This window comes from Melitaea cinxia, chromosome Z (genome assembly GCF_905220565.1).
Source record: "Melitaea cinxia chromosome Z, ilMelCinx1.1, whole genome shotgun sequence".
NCBI classification, from domain to species: domain Eukaryota; kingdom Metazoa; phylum Arthropoda; class Insecta; order Lepidoptera; family Nymphalidae; genus Melitaea; species Melitaea cinxia.
This window is the reverse complement of record NC_059424.1, coordinates 14,391,810-14,415,116: the sequence shown is the minus strand read 5'-3', so window position 1 is coordinate 14,415,116 and position 23,307 is coordinate 14,391,810.

The following is a 23,307-nucleotide window of genomic DNA, read 5'->3' as shown; positions in this document are numbered from 1 at the left end:
GATTTTCATCCATTTCATTGTCTAAAATCTGCTCTCAAAAATCTACAATACTTCAATAACTAAAATAGCTGGGTTTTAAAATAGGTAGGTAGTAAGTAATAGAAGGAAAGAGTTTTTATCTGGAATCCCCAGGGAGGGACTTAGAACACCCCATGATTGTCCGATATATTTAGAGATTTTTTTTCCATTTACATTAAAAAATAAATTGTTAGAATAAAGGTAATTGAAAAGATATTTATTAACATTTTATCTCTTAAGACATTGAATGAAAGGACTTCTCGAGCAACCATAGCATTCTAATGAACTCAAACTTCCGCAAACATCTTCCAACAAAATCTAATCATGCGGCATAAATGAATAAACGTGTTACTTTTATATAAATGTAAAGTTGCCCTGTGGACTATACATAGTTTATAGCCTGCATTTTTTTTAACAAATGAGTACTGAGTATGTCTCTCGCACTTTTCCGCTATTGACAGAGTGAGATGGGTCATTGTTAGGGGTGGGGACAATACCTTTGTTCTTGTTTTTAAAATTGTAAGGGCCCGTTCATATTAAATACTTCTAAAATTTACTGTAGAGAAAATTAAATTATTTTTGTATATAAATCTATACAAATAAATAAAATTGTAGTGTCTGTTTGTAATGTTAAAATAACCGCTTTTTACTAAATGCATATGGGTGTATACATGGTACATATAGCAAAATAACATTTTTAACATTTTAACAGTCATCTGTCTGTCTTTTTGTCTGTCTGTCTTTTTGTCTGTCTGTCTGTCTGTTTATTTGTTCCGGCTAATCTTTGAAACGGCTGGACCGATTTTGGTGAGACTTTCATTGGCAGATAGCTGACGTAGTAAGGAGTAACTTTGGCCACTTTTGTTTTAGAATATTATTTCTTTTATTACCCTGCGAACTGAATAATAACTTTTTTGTTAAATTCTCTTAATTTTTATTAATTCACAGCTAGTATTTGCATAAATAAATATCGAGTTTTTTTTTTAAATATAATATAAACACATATTATGCACAAGAACTAATACATTAAATAATTATTATGTAATTCTTATCATAAATTCAATGCAAATAATAAAGTAATAAACCCTATTTTAGTACTTTCTATGATTGCTATCACATTCAAGCATTCATCAAGTTACTGAACTCATTATTTCAATAATTTAAACTAGATATTTCGATAATTTTAGCACGTAAATTGTATAAATACATAATGACAAAACACGGTAAACGACCAAAATCGGCCGATAAATAATTACGATAATTGTAGTTTTTAGACAGCGGTTTGTCATCTGAAAGTATTTATAGGCATTATGGTAATTTCAATCTCATACACTTTTCTTACGGTAAGAAGCAGTTCTCTCGTTCGAAAGTACAAACCGTCGGTAAAATAAGATTTAATAGGCAGGCTTTAGCGTTAAGGGCTGGTTCTTTCTAGGGGAATCGGGCGTAAATCTGGTTCATCATTCATATAGGCTACAATAAACGCCTCAAGCAACCCTCAAAGGAAATAAAATAATTTAAACCAAGATAAACGTACTGTACGTCCCATACAAGAATTAATTATGAGCAGCGATTCTAACCTGCGACTAGTATATAGCGTAACAACCTTTAGGTCACTGATCCGACTGTCCACGGACTTGTTGTCAGTCCTTATAATGTTGATTAACAAGAATATTAAGACTATATGCAAATATACAATAATATTTTCCAGACACGTTTAACATTTCATAATAATATAAAAATGGTATGCAAGATTGTACGTAACGGTAATTTAAAAAAAAAATAAGCTTCTGTTAGTTTTTTAATAGCAAATCCCTACCATTAATGGTTAAAGTTCTATTCATTAATATAAGCCGTTCGTCGTCTGTAATAATAAAGGGTGATGGAATATGGGGTGATAAGATATTAATATACATATCAACGTATGGCTTCAGTATCCGAAAACTTGAATATCAAATATGAAACCGTAAAAATATTGCTCACGTAGGGAGTCGAAAACACTACACTTACTAGTATGAAAAGTCCAATGAGTATAGGTTTTTTATGTTCCAATACAATTTCTAATAACTTCTGTCCCACTGGCTATAAGATTATTATAGAAAGACTTTGCTTAGCGATTCGATTTCTATCATATCTTGTTTACAGTTGTACCTACAAGTTTTCTAGAAATCTCTGCGAACTACTTGTGTGTGTTCCCGTCGTTCTTGTCTCAATGGTAAAATAAGTAAGTAAGCCTTGAATTTATACTTAGGTACTTTACATATTTTTATCGATATATATTTTTGTTTATATAATAAAATACTGACTGACTCGGCGGACGTCGTACCGTGATTTTTTTCGTAATTGCATGGATTTTTTCTTCCTTTTTTTATTTCCTGACAACAACGACTACAATAAAAAAAATATGCAATTTTACACATACATTTTTGCATTAAGCGATTCATTTTTGTTTCTATAAAATTTACATAGATTGAATTTTTTTTATACATACTAAGGCTGCTATTGATTTGGTGCTTAAACCGTGTTTTGTTATATTTAATATGTTAGCAAGACTTTACAGCCGTAAAGAAAAAAGAACATATAAATAATACTTTTATTAAGTCTGTGTGTAGTAAGACTAAAGAAAGCAGGAAAAAGTTGCCGACGAGAAAATGTATACAAGAGATCACAAATTGCAGAGCTATTAACTTGTTAGGGAGATATAGGACAAGCTAATTACGCATTGATTGCTTCAATCGGTTCAGCTTATCCACTTCTGGATATTGGCTTCCATAAGTTCGTGCCAGACATCCAGTTTTTCCGTAATCTCATCCAACCTACACCGGCAATCTTACGTAGATCGTCGGTCCAACGTGCCGAAGGACGATTGATTGATTGCTTACCATTGTAATTTTAAGTATTTTATGTTTGCTTTTTAAGTAAAAACCAAATTGTTATTTTAGACAACACACGTAGAGACGGATGTTCATGTTATTATTACTTAGCCTTTATAATTATTTAACTATTGACTGAGATGTTACGCAAGCTTGTTAGCTTACTTATGATGTTCAAAATACGCAGTTCAGGTAATTTATTATTTGATTACGTTTTTCATAAACAAGTGAATTATATTATATAAATATATTTTTTATACAACTAGGCCGGCGAACAAGCGTACGACTAACCTGATGGTCAACGATTATCGTAACCTATACATGTCTGTAACACCATAAGCATCGCAAGCGGGTTGCCGATCCTACCCTAATACCTCCAGGAGCTTTGATAACTTTACAATTCACAGGAACAGAACTCTGCTTGAAAGCAGTATTATTTATCTGTGATCTTCTATAAGTTTATACTCGTATTTCCTGCCGTGTCCTACTTCAGTTAATATTATCTATCATTTATTTAAATAAATTTGTCACATTAGAAAAAATCCGTATTTTATTAATAATATATGATTTTATTGTATAATTTGCAGTTTTTCACTTCTCATATCGTGAAGTCTAACTAAACTTGTGGAATTTCGCATATTTGGTAAATTGTTGTTACTGAAACTGTCTGTAAAATTTTCGAATTTTTGTATTTGAAAACATTACTTTTATTTCCGTAATACTTTAGACATACATATAAGTACGTAGCCTGTGGAAGTATGGACGCTTGCACCACCAGAAGCATGGCAAGCGCATAGCTGATCCTGTCCTTTCTGTGTATACAGCGCATCCCCTGAACTAACTAGTCGAATTGCTACAGATTATGCTCAAGATATTTCCTGCCGTGCTCCAAAATACCATAAAATAAATTATCAATACAATCTAATGTCATATTTCATTAGCAAAATCAAAAACTCTAATGGCTAGCAAATAAATTACAACGCAAGCAGGTACGTGTTTTAAGTGACATTATTAAAATATAAAGTATGTATTTAGGGCTAGGTCAATTAACTGATTCTTTACGTTTCAAGACTCTAAAACATTTTCCGGATGTTTCGCCACAGCGGACGCTGCTATTGTCCGATTGACCCCAAAATACTCGGTTTTGTGAAAACATCCTTTCTCTATGAGTAAACAGCACTTGATATTTCCTTTTTAGTACCTACAAATTGAAATAATAAATAATAATTTATTCAAAATCCCTTTCTGTATAAAATCCTATTGAGTTTTATTTTTATTAATTTTTCAACTGCTAACAATTCATAGATATCTCCTCCAATACATGAATCTTCTTGTGGAAAAAATATTTTTAAATACCACAGTAATCGTTCTTGACGAGTTAACTCCAGTCACGTGTCCGAGACAACTCGAACTTTATTCTTTAATCAATCAGGTAGACCGAGGAGAGCAGAAACAGTTTTTACATTGAGACCCGTGACTTTACAAATAAACAATAGTATGGAACGTGTTGTATATAAAATGAAACCTTGTTTAATTACCTACCGCATGGTTACTACAAAACCTTCCATTATTTTCTTTGTACCTATAAAAAGTCAACTCGAACGAATGGTGTTTTTTTTTGCTAAATCTCTCTTATTAGTAAAATGGTAGGTTGAAACAGTGGTCTAGGAGCGTTGAAACATATATTTCCTTGAAGAAATTTGGAATAAAAAACATTCATTTGAAAGTTAATGTCCAATTACAGCGTAATTAACTATAATGTAACCTTTTTTTTGTTTTAATTGCTTTCTTACTTCTGTATCAAATAAAGTATAGACAATTCCTGGAATATCATAATAAATTGTTATGGTAAAAAATATATACTTACATACACAAATGTACGTTTATTATTAAATATTTTTTTATTATATGCTATGTAAGCAACCATTATGTAAATTGTCAAATAAATAGATAAGCATATTCCAAACCCTAAGCATAAAGTGACGAACAAAAAATTGAAACTACTAATCTAAAACAAAACACCAATGCAAAACAAAACGCAAAAGAGGTAAATTAAAACAGGCTGTTTCAACTCTACTACCGTATAAAAATCGGTTGCCATTAAGTTTGAGCCGATATAACTTCGTAATATAACATAGTAATATATATAACATAGCCAACTCGCTATAGTTTTTAGATTCCGAGAAATTTGCGCTGTTACATCTTACCTCCGTTTCAACTGTCCTCGCTCTCCCCTAATTACATTACGTTATGCCCTTAGGAATTTCTTATTTACTTGGAAATAATAATCAAACCATTACAGTGAAAATCTTAGTAGCATCTCTGAGTATATATACATGTAGGTATCAAGTTAATACTTTTACAGATAACCCCTAAAACTGATACATTATAGACATTGTAAAAATACCTATGTATCTTAGATAGCGTAGAAAGTAAAGAGACTGGTCGAGACGAGAAGTGACTATTGTCTTTAAGACTTTACGAATAACTATTTCATATAATATCGTAAACTTGTTTATCTAATTGTAAGTGTAAAGAAACGAAACCAAAGACCTACCTACACCCTTTCTAGACCAAGGACGAGGCATAAAAAAGCTTTCTTTTTCATCGTAGATACTCAAGTGAAAAACTATACGAAATAAGAAATAATGTTTAAAAAATTAGAGTCTGTTTCACTGGTTACAAATAAAGTTTATTCTGCTCATTAGTTTCTTATAGACTTGACAGTAGGAAAACAGGCAATTAGTACCTATTTCTCCTCAATTGATTAACTACAACTTTTATATTTACAATTGCGAATAGAAATATCCCATAAACAAACGCAATTCAATGGTAAAAAGGGAAAATTATGTACATATACTTCACAAACTATTATAACATATATTTACCGTCAAACGTCAAATAGAGTTAACGGCAATCTGTAAAATAAGCCATTAGAGAATAATTAATATCTCCGCAATAAAAGCAATTGAAAGCTTTTCGAATACGTCCTTTAACCCACATTTAACAGGTAGACATGTTGTTCAATTAATAACAAAAGTATAGCTATAACAAAGTTAAAGTATAAATTATGTTAAAAATACCGAGCTAACTCTAGTAAGTACTTAAGAATCATCTTCGAGTATTTCAATTACATCATTGATTTTACCGATTCTTTGTATGGTTTTATCTTATAATGCCTGAAAACAAATGCCGTTCATTATGTTTTCTGGTAGTTTCATGCGTATTTTTAATTTTCTTTACTCTGCTTATAAGTAGCTTAATATGTCGTCATCATCAAACTTTTTGTTTTTCACATGCCCAAATTAAAATGCGGGGAATGCTCTACAGCGCCATATTCTGAAAACCCTCTCCACGGTTCAGGATACCTACTGATTGATTGTTTTGATTGATTCACTAAAGAAGGTATATGAAGATATTTTCAGAAAATTGTTCTCAGCCGTAAAATGTGTAGGATCAGGCTACCATTTTCTGTCTTAATAAGAATACCTATATTAATTTTAAGGGATATTTATCATTAATTACATAATTATATTATTTTTATGTTTTGATTTCACTTAAGGACATTTAGAACATTGAAATCAAAACGAAATTTTCAAATCTTATGGACAAGTTTTGCATACTAAAGAAGGAGAAGCTTATTTTCAAGCTAAACATAGAAATGACAAAAAATAATAAATAAATAATGTATGTAGGGGATTTCAAGGAAAATAAAAAGATATAGCTAGGATTCATTTTTGGAAAATGTTGATTTATCCCTGTTTTTAGGCAATGATAAAATGGCTACAATATCGTTAGAATACAATAGTAAATTTCGCAAGTATTGATAAAGTTGTAATAGTTCCGGCGGGAAATCGTCCTATCGGGATCGATCGAGAAACCACGGTTCAAATCACCCTGTCTCCAAATCGTTTAATTTTTCTTTTTTCTAATAGCACTCATGATTTTTTATTTAAATAACCTATTCATATTTCGACACCAGCAATTTATTCTAAGCTAACTCATAAAAGTAAACTTTACAATAGACGCTTAAAAAAGGGAAAACGTGATACCTTTAATATTAATTAAGAAACTTATTTAAAATTCAGTATCTTTAATAGTTAATTTATCAATTTCAAATTCACAATTTTGTTATTACATATAAAAACACATTTTATTAAGTTTGCATTTAAAAAACCAACTTATCGAAAATTCGAGTTGGCGTAGTATAAATTATTGGAATCGATTTTTTATTATTATTTCAGTAAAATCGGAAAATATTATTCTTATTTTATCAATACGTAACTTGTATTTAAATATGATTTTCAAAAAACACGATTTACTAAAAATACCGAGTTAAACTCGGTCATCCAGGTACATATATATTGATTTTCGAAAAATTGACAAAATGCTATGACGAAAATGTATATGTAAGTTAGTATAACTCTTATTGCCCTCTAGTGTACATTTTAATCTTAACTTCAATCCAAAGGAATATACGTATCCATAGTAGACAGATAGCAAACTACGCGTCTACTACGAGTTTCAAAATATACGTAAGAGATGGCGTATTTAAGAGTTCTTCCTAATTTCGTAAGATGGCGTTCAAGTTGTATTAAAAACATACAGATAATTAACTAGTAACATAGATGTCGCTAGATGATCAGTTCAAGTAAAGAAATCACAGGACATTATAGTTCGCGTCATGTAAAAAGAACGCTGAAAGAAACTGGAGGGGGTGCGTTTGCGCATGGGTATACTCGCGCACAAGTACTACTGTTTTATTTTTTAATTAGGCTTTCACTCGCGGCTTCGTATAATGGTTATTGGCAGGTACATTAAAAAATACTAGAAATACAAGTGCGAATAATTCGGACTAAATAAGTATAATAATTATCACTTTACAAAATCACAATTTTTTTTTAAACAAAAGCAATAACAAATTTTTTATTTATTGAAATGTCGTATTCAAAAATAATAATTATCTGTACTCTCGATATTCGTATCTTAATAGTTTTTATGTGTTTAAAATGATAAATTGATAATTGTTTTTTAGTGAAATAAATAGTAAATGGAGAATTTTGTAATTTAAAACTTTTGTGCGCGATAATAATTTGAGTCGACGTCGAACTGTCAACCGCTGTCAACCAATAGCACACCGGCAAGCATGCGACAGTGATAAACACTCCCGTCCCCCTACCCCGTACCACCAAATAGACCGATAAATCGCTTCTGCGCAGCTTCAAGGCCAGCGTTCTTTTTACATGACGCGAACTATACTATACACACTTCCGCCTACACAAGTTTAGCTACTTCGAGTACAGTGACTCCCGCACCGTCAGACCGCAGTTGAGGCATAGGCGACTATCGGGTTGTGTTTCAGTGCGTCATGTCTTACGAAATATATATCGGTGAATTTTTTAATCATCGATTCGTTTTGTGAACAAAAACTATCCGGTTTTGTATTTGTTTACTTACGTGCTTATATAGACTGTGTTCCGAGGCTTTCAAACATCTTTATCTAGGCCGTTGTTACCGGCATAGTTTGTAAGTGTTTAAAATTGTTTTTGATATATTTTTGAATGTTTACACTATTCATGTTAGGATAGAAATATTTCCTAAATTAAGGAACAAAATGTTGAAATTAATGTGCGCAAAAAAAATATCGAGCTTTATCTAATTAACCAGATAATGTATGACTCTAGCCTGCTACAATTTCAAAAATTACCTAGAGATGCTTGTATATTTGTTGCTGTGTTAACTCTTATTAATTTGGAAGGCGAAAGTATAAAATTATTTAAAAAAAATTATTTATGAGCCATTTTTTATTGTAGATAGAATATGTTACGGTTTAAGTTTTATCGTTACAGACGATACTAAAGTTAAAGTATCGTACGTTTTCTTTTTTGTTAAGTAAAATAAACGGTAGTTTGTTTGATATCAAATCATTTTTAATAAAATTAAGAAAAGCAAAACTTGAATTTTATGAGACAAAACCTAAAATAAACAATGAGTACTCAAATAAAATATTTTTTAGCGCAAATGTGTAATATAATAATAGACGTAACCGATTTATTATTATTGGTTTACGTACATACACTTCAAGTACGTACTTACGTACAATTATCGATCTAACTGCGATATTTTAATATTGTTGGAAAAAGTTGTTGGATATCTATATTCGCTGTTCTGAAAGATAAGATTTTCTTTAGTAACAGACTAATAAGCTACGATACGATGAACTTCCAAAGGAATAATCTTAATACTTTGATTAAAGTTCTGTTAACAACATTCGTTCTACGACGACTATCCAGGAGTAATCGATTGTCTATTGACAGGTGCGTAGAGTAGTTGCAGCATGAAATTTATACCTTTTTTTAAAATTAGATATATATAGTATACATATACCTATATTTTTTCTAGTAGTGGTGATTAATGACATCGCAGTTTTAATAAGTTTATAGTTCCAGTTATGTCTGACACTCATATTTATTTGCCTATAAAATAAATTCGTATAATAGTACAAAGAAAATCAAAATACGTGTTAGTCTTTTCAACACGAAAATTGCAGCAAGTTAGGCGAAACCTTTTAAATGTACCTATATAACGCAACATTATATACAACTACAATTGTGAGCATGGCTTACAAAACCATTGTTGTCGAAAAGTCAGCTGTTGGTGAATTGTTTCAATGCATTATGCACCACAAACCAAGTATAAATCCTGTGCAATTCCTCAATAACCCGAAAGATCACGACGTTCGAGTACCGATGCTGTTTATTTAATTTCTAATTTGAGTACTTACATGTCTTCTAATAAATATAAGTGTACACTTAATTAATACATGTGAGTGAGGAGTTTGTGTATTTGTTTGAACGCGATAAATCATGATGAATGATCTACATGGATCTATTTCAGGGCTGTGTTTTCTTTTATTAATCGTTATATTTACGTAATTAACAGGCTATAAAATCGTCCTTCGGCTAATCAGTGCAACACTTCTAAAATATTATTTAAAAAAAATTGGGAATATTCTTATTTCCCACTGATCTCATCTAGTCGGCGGAAAGTTTCTTCGGCCCAGTGTACACTGCCGTAGCCTGGAATAATGGCTGCTGGGAACTTTGACCGCAGGGCATTTAATTATCATCATTACCAATATAAATGGTTTTATGGAACGTTTTAACATCGTAAGGTCAAACAAACAAAAATTCTTAAAGATTTAAAAATTCTCATCCTCAACCTTTGGATTTATGTTCTATTTCAACGGACCTTTAACCTAACGTACAAGCCAAATCTTCAAAGATGGAGTGTATATTATCTTCATGAGATAAAGATTCTACAAACCATAAAAATGATAAATCTAAGATAATTATTCTACAATGAGACTAAAGGCAGAGTTGACACTTTTGATTTTGATTGACACTAATAGATAGTCAATAATGATGTTTTATGGTATTTTAAAACCTTTTGTCGATTCCTTTACAATATATACATTTCCACTACTTTTTCAAAAAGAAAAAGCACTGAAATTTCTACACCTTGGATGCAATTTACACTGCAAATTGCTGCTTCCTACTTTCTCAAGAGCGTAATAAAGAAAATTCAGCTCAAGTTCAGCATCATTGTGGCTCATGAATAGCAAAAAATAAAATAAAAGAATGTTCTAGATAACTTATATAAAGTTTAAAAAGGCCGCGTATGGTGAACATAAAAAGTTGTTTGTTATTATTGACTTTACCAGTATTTTTAATAATTAGAGACTGATTATACCATAATTTATTAGTTACCAAAAATAACTAGAAATATCAAATATTTTTTAAGGAAAAATTCTTAAATATCTTTTTACTATAACTACCTCTGTTACTTTTTTTAAAATTGTAACATAATTTCTAACAATAAACAAATTTTTTTTTTTTTTTTAATAATATAAAATTAACCAGAAGTTAATTGACAAGACCGGCAGCAGCGTCTTCGGTGCGACAAAGGCAGCGCCCTGCGGTCACCAACCCATCTGCCCAGCGTAGTGACTGTGGGCAAAACACATGAGTTCACGTCATTTTTAGCTCGAACTTGTGGAGGCCTGTGTCCAGTAGAGAACTGCAATAGGCTGATGTGATGAACCAGAAGTTAAAATAATTATATTTTTTAATTTGTAATCGTTATTAAAATTTGTGCTCCTCTCAGGTGCAACGTTATCTTTTTCTTACTAAAAAATAACGTTACCTTTTTAGGGTTAACAAATTTTTCCTTTTTCATACAATTCGAAACTACTTTTATGTTTTCACCTCAATTGTAATTCAATAATGTCATTAATATACACTATGCATAACCCTTCAAAAGTAAATACGAGTTAAGATTTGAAATATTTCACATATTACCATGTTCACATCTATACATATAATAAAATGGTAGGAAAGTCAAAACTGTACATTGAATATTTTTTTAAAAGAATACTTGGGGTGTGATCAACAATCGATACCGAAGCCAAAAATATAGTTTTTAGAATATTTTTGTCTGTTTGTCTGTATGTATGTCCGGGATAAACTCAAAAAGTACTGCATGGATTTACTTCAAATCTGGCACAAATATTATTAAGAAGTCGGGTCAACATATAGGCTACAAATTATGATGCTATCACCTACGGGGAACGAGCAGTAAACCTTTATTTTTTCAACGCATTCTGTAACAACGCGTAATCTAACGACGCATATTTGAATGTTGTTGTTATTATGTTAATAACCATGCTATAAGCTAGCTTCACACTATAAATAAAGACATTCTGTAGTATATTTAGTATCAGCATTGCACCCGTGCGAAGCCAGGGCGGGTCGCTTGTAGTACCATAAAACTATGATTACAAAACTTTCTTTACTATAAATAGATTATTTGTACTAGCAAAGGAAGCTTGTTCTGAGGGAATTGTTTGATATTGTTTCCCATTATAATATGACACGTTATTTGTTATTAATAAGAGATGTTATTACATGTGTAAACATAATCATGACAAAAGAAGTATATTATTAGACTATCCAACCTATAATATCTACTCGTCCTTGATTTAATGGTGTAAAGATGTCCGTATCGAAGCTGAGTAAGAGTTGTATTAAACAGAACATAATGTACTACTTAATAAAATAGGGGTATAATAAATAGAATTAGCTTACTTTTTCACTTAGCAAAAAGCAAAACAATTGTATAAAGTTGAACAACTACATATGTCTTAAGCGTCATATGAAAGTATTAGGCTTGAGGCTGTGGTATTAGTGTGTAAAAATGAGAGTGAGATATTCAACTAGTAAAAAATAATTCAAATTAAATAATAATCAATGATTATATTATGACAAATTAATTCGTTCAAAAAAATAACAAAACAAATAAGATTATATCCGAAATATAACAGAAAAAATGTTAAGCGGGTATTTGCTAAAAAAATTCACTTTATTATTCGAAAGGAATTTAATTTGTGTCGACGATTTTGATATTCGACAGTATCAAATGATTACGATTAATTATTTGTCGAAGAATATTCAAAAAATGAATGTGAAATTAAATACATTTTGTATTTTATTTTTGGACAATTATTTTTTATTGAACAACATAAGCTTATAAAAACTTTATTTACCGTTTATTTCATTTCGTATAATATAAAATTAATTACTAATATTGTATTTTATAGTATACAAAATTAAATAAAAGCAATGAAATAATAATAATAAATAAAGATAGTATTTAATAATTTAAATCAAACTACCGTCATTTTAATCTTATACATACCATTCTCTTGTGTATTAATTTTATTATTGTCTCAGAAACACAATACATTTCAATGATGATGATTTTAATCATGCATATACCATATTTTACAAGCTTTCTATATGTAAAGTTAAGTATAAAATATAAAAAGAAAAATGTTTACGTTACAAATTTTGTTTCATAACAAGTGCTTGTTAGCAGTAGCATCTGTCACCACTCATCACTTCAGCCTGATATAGTCCACATCCCATAGTTATATATATAAATATATATATATTTATGCTAGGACACTTCTCAGATAATAACTGTGACTATAATTCTATGTACGTAAAATTTAGGGAGCGGAGTCGTTAAAAAGTCAGAAACAAAGAAAGGATAACTCACAGGAAGGTATGTACCACGAAAGATACTTTTAGTGCAAAGATTTCAGACAAATACTTCAGCTATTTTTATACTAACCTTCAAACCAAAATTTGATTTCTGTAAATGTTATATAATATATAGCTTAAACACAAATTAAGATTAATTACTTCTGTCGTTTTAACTTTCCTCGACACTACCCAAGTTGTGCTAGACTTATGTACAAGCTGTACCTAATCATATACCAACATCTAGGCGACAATAAAATAGTTGCTGCAAAAAATAAGTTCGAAATTAATTAAAACGTTCCTGTTTACGCAACTGAACAAAGTTTTTCCGTGTAACCCATTCACATATCTGCCCCACCGCTTATGCAGATTTATCCAAATGAAAACACGAAACTTGTACGTCACAAAGGCAACCCCTGACTGAATGAGAGTATTTCCCTCATTTAAATGTTCTTTTGGAGGTTTTGTATGCGAGCATACATTCTGGAAAACAATACGTAAAAAGGATTTTTTCCGCAAACTTTTTCAAATACGTTTGAAATAAAGTTAATAATAATACACTTAATAGAATCATTACAATTTTTGACATTATTTTAAATATCTTAAAGGCAAAAAGATGTTCTTTTTTGTATTAGTTAACTGAATCTGGGCTCTCTGTCAACCACGCATATCACGCGACAAAGATTCATAAAAGGGCTGTCTTGGCGTGTTCATTTCGGTAGGGCTCGTCCCCTTTCTCCTTTATATTTTAGTGGCTCATATTCATAGCGTAATAAATGATTATATCTTTCGTATACTTAATTAATTATCCTTAATTAAATGTTCATTTTTTACATTATATCATACATAAAAAGAAGTTTAAATATGACTGAAAGATGAGATAGGGCACTGCACGTAATTTCCTGCTCAAATTCTGAAGCAGCCTGACTGGGGAAGTACCTCGACCTTGTAGAAGATCATAGCTCAATAATATTACTCTCAAGTAGCGCTGTGTTCCTGTAGTGACCAGAGCTCCTGGGGGGGATTGGGGGTGGGGTCGGCAACGCACTTACAGTGCTTCTGGTGTTACAGGCGTCTATAGGCTACGGTAATCGCTTACTACCAGGTGAGCCATACGCTTGTTTGCCGACATATTTATACAAAAAAAAATGTGCATAAACTTTGTCTAATATAATTTACCCACTTCATATAAATAAACAAAAAAATTAAGTAATTGAAATTATACTTTAAAGATATCTCACAAATGTAACAAAGGTTTCTCGCCAATTAAAATTTCAGCAACGTAAAAAAGATTATTTTGCTTTGAAGACTCAGCACTGCGAAAATGTATCGCGTGAGTATTTCCCTTACAATATATCATTTGGCGGTGTCTAGGTATGCAGACGCCCTAAGCACGCCAGCTGGTACGGATGAGTCACAAAGGAGGGTCGCATTCCCCTATATACAGACCCCGATTTACAAGTGAACAATATTAGATTTTAAAGCTTTCAACAAAAGGAACAATTCCATAAAACCACTGAAAATTTTGTTAATATATCAAATAAAGTTTTTATGAATTTATATTTACAATTACAAAATATGTTAAAATCGGAAGTGTCATCGTATTTAAAATTCGATATCATATTGATTTATTTTTAGTATAAAATTTACTATTTGACTGTAAAATTTCATAAAATTACTCCAGATTCGGATGAGTATGGTAAAAAACATTGTGACACGAGAATTTTATATATAATATATATATAAGAAGATATAAAAGTAGTATAAATTTATAATCTAAATGGTCTCTCCGCGTATCTGCACGTAAACCATTTTATCTGACAGACTTATGTGTAGAATTTGATTTTCCGGATGCTTACTCGTCTAGAGATAGCTATTTGCGTGTTCCTGTGATGTCTCCCTTCGTCCATTCAACTTCTAATCAGAGGTGAACGAACGTTAACGAAGTAGGCATATCGAAATGTTACCGTATTTGGTGAACTTCCTAAACTAAAATGAAATAAAATATTAGATATTGGTTATGTAAATTTGTTCTTTTATCAATTTCTTGGTCTGTATTGATCGATCTCAGATCAATGTATATACTAATAGCATTAACTATTGTTTTAGTTTTTGGATATACAAAATTGTGGGAGACGGTAGTATCTTTTTTTATGTCTCCATTTTACCTTTTATTATACTATACATTGGGTTTGTGCCCTTGTTTTTTTATTTCGTATTTATTTTCTTATTACAATCAATTTCAGCAATTTTTTTTCTACTCATAAAGATAACCTGTAATTGTGATATAAGTACTTTATAGCACTATATTAACAAATTAAATATTAAGTAAGCATACATTTTTTTTATGTATTAACTTGGCTTCCTAATGAAATATAATTTAAGTGTGTGAGGCTAAAGTAGTAAGTCGGAATAATTTAAAAATAAAAGAGCAAATTAAAAAAATGTCCAGAGATGTTGGTAAATTCACATGGCACAACTAGTTCAGAAATATAGTTATTACACATTTCAAAAAATTTAATAATTGGAAAGCTGAGTCTGTATATAAATAGTTCACTGACTCGGGCTAATGACCAGTAAACATTATAACGATAATAGTAGTCGTAATTTTGTTAATACGTTGAAACATTGTACATAAACAAATTATTCATTATGTATCTCCGACTCCTAATTACGAATGTGTGTGTCAATGATTACCACTAAAGACTTAATTAATACAAATGCATCTATTTCATTATCCATTTACCGCATATATTGTAAGACGTTGGAGAAACAGTTACCTACTGTATTAATGCATTCATTGAAGAATTATCGATTTTGCGTGTGCATCTCAATAACGGTAATAGGACGTCGATGAACCGTCTCGGTGATCGATCACGCTTGACTTTAACGCGTTTAATGTACTGTTTCCGGTGCAAGCGCATTAAACGGGCCAAGGGTTAACCTTTATTTACTCTCATATCGATAAAATGTAACAGATAATATCTATCCGGTTCATTTTGTTGCATTGCAATATTGTAGCTAAAATAATATTGATATCAAATTGAACCTTGTACGGTTACTACTAAAAATTAGTTACTATTTTATTTAAAATGATTAATTTATAAATTATTTTTATGGCTTTATAAGTGAGATCCTTAATAAAGTATTATTGAAATTGAGGCATTTTATAAAGCTCATTCTTCTTACGACAATGAAATACAAAAGAAATTGAGTTGAGGGAAAGGGCCTCATAATAAGTATATTTGCTCTCCACTCCAAACAAAAGCTGAAGCACAGTTCATGTCCTCTTCCAGTTATAAATATATAACAAAGACAGGTCAAGGGTTGCCCATATTGTGTGGATAGCGGCGTCTGGCGCCACGTAGGTGACAGCCAATCCGACTTTCCACATCATGTATCTATTACATAGAAATAAATGTACTACAAATAGGCTTAAATTCTTTTATTAGATATCATACCCATATAATTATAACTTTTTATTTTTATTTTATCAAACATATCCTCTTATATAGTACTAGCTGACCTGGCGAACTTCGTATCACCTTATTTTTTTCTGAAATATAATAATAACATAATATATCAAAATAAAATATAGCCTATCTTTTAAGTTGGATCAAACTGCACACGGTGTGCAAATTTGACTAAAATCGGTTAAGTAGTTTAGGAGTCCATTGAGGACAAACATTGTGACACGAGATTTATATATATTAAGATTGAAATGAAAATATTACATACGGGATTATAAAAGTAGAATATCGGAACGCATAACGTAAACGTTTAAACCACGTACCTACGAGTATATCAAGTTATGAGGCTTGGTGCAGAAACGTGAACTCGTTCAAAACGTAGCTAATCAGATTACATTCGAATGCCACCGGACGTCCCGGTTTAAAATAGTCGATAGGAATTTAATTCCTGTGCAACAGCTTGTTATTTGACACCGCAAAAGTATAGATTTCATTTTTTTTTTAATTTGTTTTATATAACTACATTATTTTCGAGAACGTATTTGATTTTTTTTTTCGTAAACTTTCCTGTAACTTGATTCTACGTAAATATTATGAATATATGGAAATTGGTCGAATGAAAAGAAGACGCAAAAATAAGATTTGTTTTTCTGCTGAAATTATACGATTTGTCGTCTTATAATTATAATATCTCAGTCTTCAAGAAGTCTGGTAATGATTATAAATATGGAGAGAATTATCTTTTACTTAGTATTTTTCTGTCACAAATAAAAATTGTGTTTCATAAATTTATTAAAATTTATTACAATATAGGCCACAGTTATGATAAGTGCACTGCTATATTATGTTTCTCTGCTCATAATGGTTTATAGAGAAGCATTTTATAGCAATCACTTGAACTAATTTCAATGAGAAAGGCCTTTGAATGCAATTGCTCAATCAGTAATATTGTGTATACATGGTCTTACGTCACGGTTATGTGTCGCGCCAATCAAATTGTAATCTTGATAAATAAACTATAAACGAGAAGTGACACACGTAAAGTATGAAAAGCGTTCATATTTTATTTCCTAGTCTTTTGTTTCCTTGTTGGGGTTATTGAAGTACTACTAGTATTGCACATTGCATTGTTTCTTAAACTATCATTTTCTCCCCTGCTTTAGTTCGCGTTAACTTAAGTAAGGCGTGATTCCTATATTCAAAAATGATTAGTTTAACAATTAAATTTCGAACACGAAATGTTCGTGCATTCGTAAACATAATTGTGTTTGCTCGCAAAAAAAGCATCAACTTTAGATTAAAATAAGAATCAGCCAAACGGTGAAAAGTTATGCGCTAAAATACAACGTAGGTGCCCAAAAATATAGTCAAGTAAATACGCATTATTAGATATAACTCGAAAAGAACTTGTCAGATCTGAATAAAATTTAAATGAGACAACAAAGCACGTACCACTTTTTGATAAAAAAAAATAATCGAAATCGGTCCACCTAATTAAAAGTTCTGAGGTAGCGTACATAATTAAAAAAAAAAGTATTATCAAATTGAGCACCTCCTCCTTTTTGGAAGTTGGTTAAAAACGAATCGTTTTCTGAAAGTAGAAACCGGGCATGGGTCGTTTAGTTAATAACGGACGATTAGTTTTCGGGGAATAATTCGTCTGCACACACCAGTCACCACCGGATATTTTCCGATAGCATTCTATTGTTAGATGTTATTAAAACTTTACAACAAGGTGTTAACCGAAATACCCACAATGCTATGCAACCGCAATTAAATCTCTTATTTCCAGCTATTTATAATGAAGGTAAAATAAATCTCGTAAACGTATGCTTATAAAATAACATAACAATACTCTTTATTGTACACCAAAACAGAAATAATACATATCAGATTGATTTTAACAAAGTATCATAAGGTACAAGTACAATACTTCAAGGCAACCTAGGGGCAGAGGAGATGGTATTGTGTCGTTGTAGGAGTACAAATTGTGACATAACGCTTAATACAATATTAATATTGTCTTATATTAATTTCTGGATTATAAGAATCTATGTTTCTAATTTTCGGACAAAATGTTGCCTGTTTGCCTTCGAAGAATTTTCCAATTAGTTAGGTATCAGCATAAAGTGATTATTCGGCTGCTTTATCCTTCCACCGCTAATCCTTAATTTCGCGTACCTTAAATCTTAGTGTTGCGCATCATTTTGCTTTGTGGATTTGAATGGCGTATTAAGTTCTTTGACGACTTGAACTGTTGTCATTACTCTTTCCACCTCCATGTTTACCAAGGACACTCCACACAATATGATCAGTGCCGACACGAACAGTAAAGTCCCCTAAGAGAATTAATTTATCATATTTCGGAATGCCTTCGATGGTCACGAACTTCGCATGTCGCTAAAAATATGTCTTTTACCTTATCCTAATTAGATGAGCACTAATTATGTGGACAAATTTATTGTTTCCAACTGGTAGACGTAAGTGTCATTAGGCCATCATTAATACAGGTAGCTCAGTCAGACATCTCGCTAGGGTATTATTAATGGTGGATCCCACACCACTACCAGTCCCCTCATCTTTAGTAAGTCCGATTTGAAAGTATGTATAACCTTCAAGCTTGTTGCACGATTCTCCACAACCACTCACACGATCACAGCATTGGTTTATGGCTGTTGCTCTGGCGGTTGCGGGTTCGACTCCCGCACATACAAACATTTGTGTTGGCCATACAGATGTTTGCTGTGTCTGGTTTTTATGCAGTCCTTGTGGGGGAGACCCACCGTGCCTCGGAAAGCACGTTAAGTTGTCGGTCCCGGCTGTTATCGTGTACACCTGATAGCGATCGTTACTCATAGTAGTATATCTGCCAACCCACATTGGAGCAGCGTGGTGGATTAAGCTCTGATCCTTCTCCTACATGGGGAAAGACGCCTATGCCCAACAGTGGGATATTATAAGGCTGAAGCGTTAGTGAAGTAATACTACTGTTTACATGCTCACGAAAGGTATCATGCAGAACGACTCTTTCTATAAATCTAATCTTAGTTATTCTTTTAATCTTATTTAGTCTATTATGTTTATTTTATCTTATCTAATGTATATGTATATATATATATATATATATATATATATATATATATATATATATATATATATATATATATATATATATATTTAAAATGTTTGACTTGTTGTTGTTTGAATGTATCCTGTGTTAAACGTATTGTAATTTGAGAATCATAATCAAATAATTTATATAAAAAATTGTGTAAATAAACACAATCTGTGGCTATCACAATTATGTAAAATGTTAAAAATATAGAAATATTTGTCCTTCAAATAAAATAAATTCTGATAACTTTATCACAAATGTACCAAACCATAAAATTGTATATCTGTAACCACATCCTTTTTTGTCTCAAACAATACGTAATTTTAGATCGCAAAAATAATTACGTATTGCATATTATCTATTGTTCTAATATTTATAACTCCTTATTTACTGTAGTCTATTTGATTGAATGAATATTAATTAGCTCACATGTTTTGTTTGCGATTAGCATGTACATATATCTTATATATAAAATTCTCGTGTCACAATGTTAGTTAACATGGAGTATGTTAACTACCGAAACCGAAACGGCTGGAACCGATTTTTATGAAATTTTGTGGGCGTATCGCGTAGGTCTGAGAATCGGCTATCATCTATTTTTCATACTCCTACGTTATACGGAGGGGGGGGAGGGGATTTGGAGGGTTTATAACATATATAAACTCTGCGTTTTCCTGAAGAGTGTCCTAGGTGACACGGTGTCTGTCTGACACTGAATAAATCGTCTGCAATAGACGGACCAAGGCCAATGATGATGATATAACATATATGGCTAAACAACGTTTGCGGGGTCAGCTAATATTAGATACACTTATACATAGGCATGTAATAGATACTAAAGTAGGTATTGTTAACAAACGCTACATTGAGTGTCGTATTGCTTATACAGAATGCACGTTGATATGGTTGGATATCTCCAAGTACCTATATGATATGGATAATATGTTATCTCCAAGTTTAAGTGCCAAGTAGAACCCCGATAGAATGAGGCATACCAGATCCGGCAAGCAAGGACCAGATTTGGTCCAGACAAGGATAGCCTGATGTAAAATATAATCAAGTATGGTAAGACATACTGGATCAGGACCCGGTCCGGTCCAGATAAGGATAGCCTGATGTAAAATATAATCAAATATGGTAAGACATAACTGCATCAGGATCAGATCTGGTCCAGATCAGGGTAGACTGAAAGAAATTACGTGAACAACTTGAATAACACACGGGTATGGATTACAAGATTTAACTCTTACCTGTATTTTATTAACTTTATAGCGAAGTTCAGCAAAATTTATAAGTTACTCACAATTCAGCCTGTAACATTCCACTGCTGGGCATAGGCCTCTTTCTCCCTGTAGGAGAAGGATTGGAGCTTATTCCACCTGTGAGTTGGCGGATACATTCCCCACTGTTGGTACCGAGAGATATTAATGATAACCACCGGGACCGACAGTTTAGCCTCGTCTACGAGGCACGGTGGGAAATCCACAAGAACAGACATCCAAACCGGAAAGAGAATTTTGTCCAAATACAAATATCTATCCAGAAAGAGAATCGAACCCGCAATTCGCTGGTATTTAGGCACCTAGATGGCACACGCAACACTACACCAGAGCGGTTGCTTATAAGTAAAATATTACTAACAAGTAAATTTAAAGCCTACTAGCTACCTTATTTTATATAAAAGAACTTACGTCTAAGTAGATCTTTAGTACTAAGCAAGTTAAATTACCACTGAATCAATCAAGACCGTATAAAAGCTAGAACCCAATGAACTAGTTAATAAGTGGCGAAACGAGCACTCTCTTTAATGAACGTAGACAGAGGCAAGAGAGAGATGAACAAGAGTGTGCACTTCACTACGATATTCACACAAAGAAAATCAGTGACCGAAGCGAAAAGCTTGTATCAAATTAAAGTGATTTATACTTATTTAGATGAAATAACTATACTGGAGGTTGAAATGAATGAGTCGTTTCGTGTATTCTTTATTTATTCGTGTACGATTTGAGTCAATTGTCAAGTCTAAATAAAAAAGCAAATAACTTTTCGTACCAACAATAAGCAGTATCAATAAAAATTTTAGTTTAAAAAAGTATTGAAAGTTATAGAGTATTTTTTTCACATTTTACCTCTACTGATCTTATAAAACTGAAGTATTTGTTTGTTTTTATACACGCGCTTTAAAAGTAAAATCTTTGTGGCAGATATTTCATTTATCGAGGAAGGGTATACAAAATCATGGTAACGTAGTGGCACCAATCGTCGACACTTTAAGGAGATAGTGGACTTCTTTATAAAATTAAAGGTCATTTAGTCATCTTTAAACCAAAAGTAACGATTGAGTATGGTAAGGTATATTCTTAATATAAGAATAGGATGTAATATTTTTATTAACTATATTCGGATTAGAAAAAAATCCTAAAAATGGAAAAAGTGTATAAATCTCCAATCATCGACACCGAATATCCAGTAATCGACACCCCAGTAATCGACAGTTACCAATTACCGACTCATTCGCGGCCTCCTTAGTGGGTCGTTAAAATAAAATTAACAATTTAATAAGTATTCATTTATTGTCCATAGTATAATGTCCATATTTTTAACCGACTTCAAAAAAAGGAGGAGGTTACTCAATTCGACCGTATATATAAATTTTTTTTTATTTTTTTTATGTATGTTCGGGGATAACTCCGTCGTTTATGAACCGATTTTGATAATTCTTTTTTTTTTGTTGGAAAGGAGATATCCCTAATTTGGTGCCATGATAAGGAAAGCAGGATCTGATGATGGGATCCCAGAGAAATCGGGGGAAACTCTCGAAAATCCGCATAATTTTTACTGGGTGTACCGATTTTAATGATTTTTAATTTAATCGAAAGCCGATGTTTATCATGTGGTCACATTTAAATTTCATCGAGATCTGATTACAACTTTTTGAGTAATCTTTGATAATTCCTTTTTTACTTGACTAATTTTTCGTCTACCTACGTTGTATTACTTGTCGATATAATTGAAGTCGGCTTTTCTTCGTTTGCCTGCAAACACAATTATTCTTTCTGAAGTGTATTAATCATAAAAATACACAGATTACACACTTACAGACTTATGTAAATTATAATAAAAAGGGTCAATATAATTAACAAACAATTATCAAAAAGTTTCATCATCATCATTTCAGCCTATTGCAGTCTACTGCTGGGCATATGCCTCCACAAGTTCGCACCAAAAATGGTATGCGACTGCAATCTTTTCGCCATTTTTTTACAGCTTCTAAGGTTTTTTCTAACTGGTTGGGAGTATAATTTTTTCTCGGAACCACCTGTAAAAACCAATCATCGACACATTATTTCTCAATAATCGACACTTGTCGATTACTGGTCTGTCGACTTTGTTTAGTTTACTTCAAATATCTACCAAATACGCAAAGTAAAGAACTATATTCGCTTGTCAAATGAAAAATGTTTTCCAAAAAATTATTATCGACCCGTGTCGATTATTGGTAAAAGTCAGTTTATGAAAACCAGCTGGTTTTCATGATCGACACCCACATTATACTAATATCAAAATAACCTTAAACTTTCGTTAGAACAAAAATCGATCGTATAGTTCTTATAATAACCCGTGAAAAACATAAAATCCAAATATGTTAGACTACATTAGTATAATTAATAAAAAAATGTACTCACTTCCTTAAGGATTTCACTAAGAAATGTTGTAATTTTCACCGG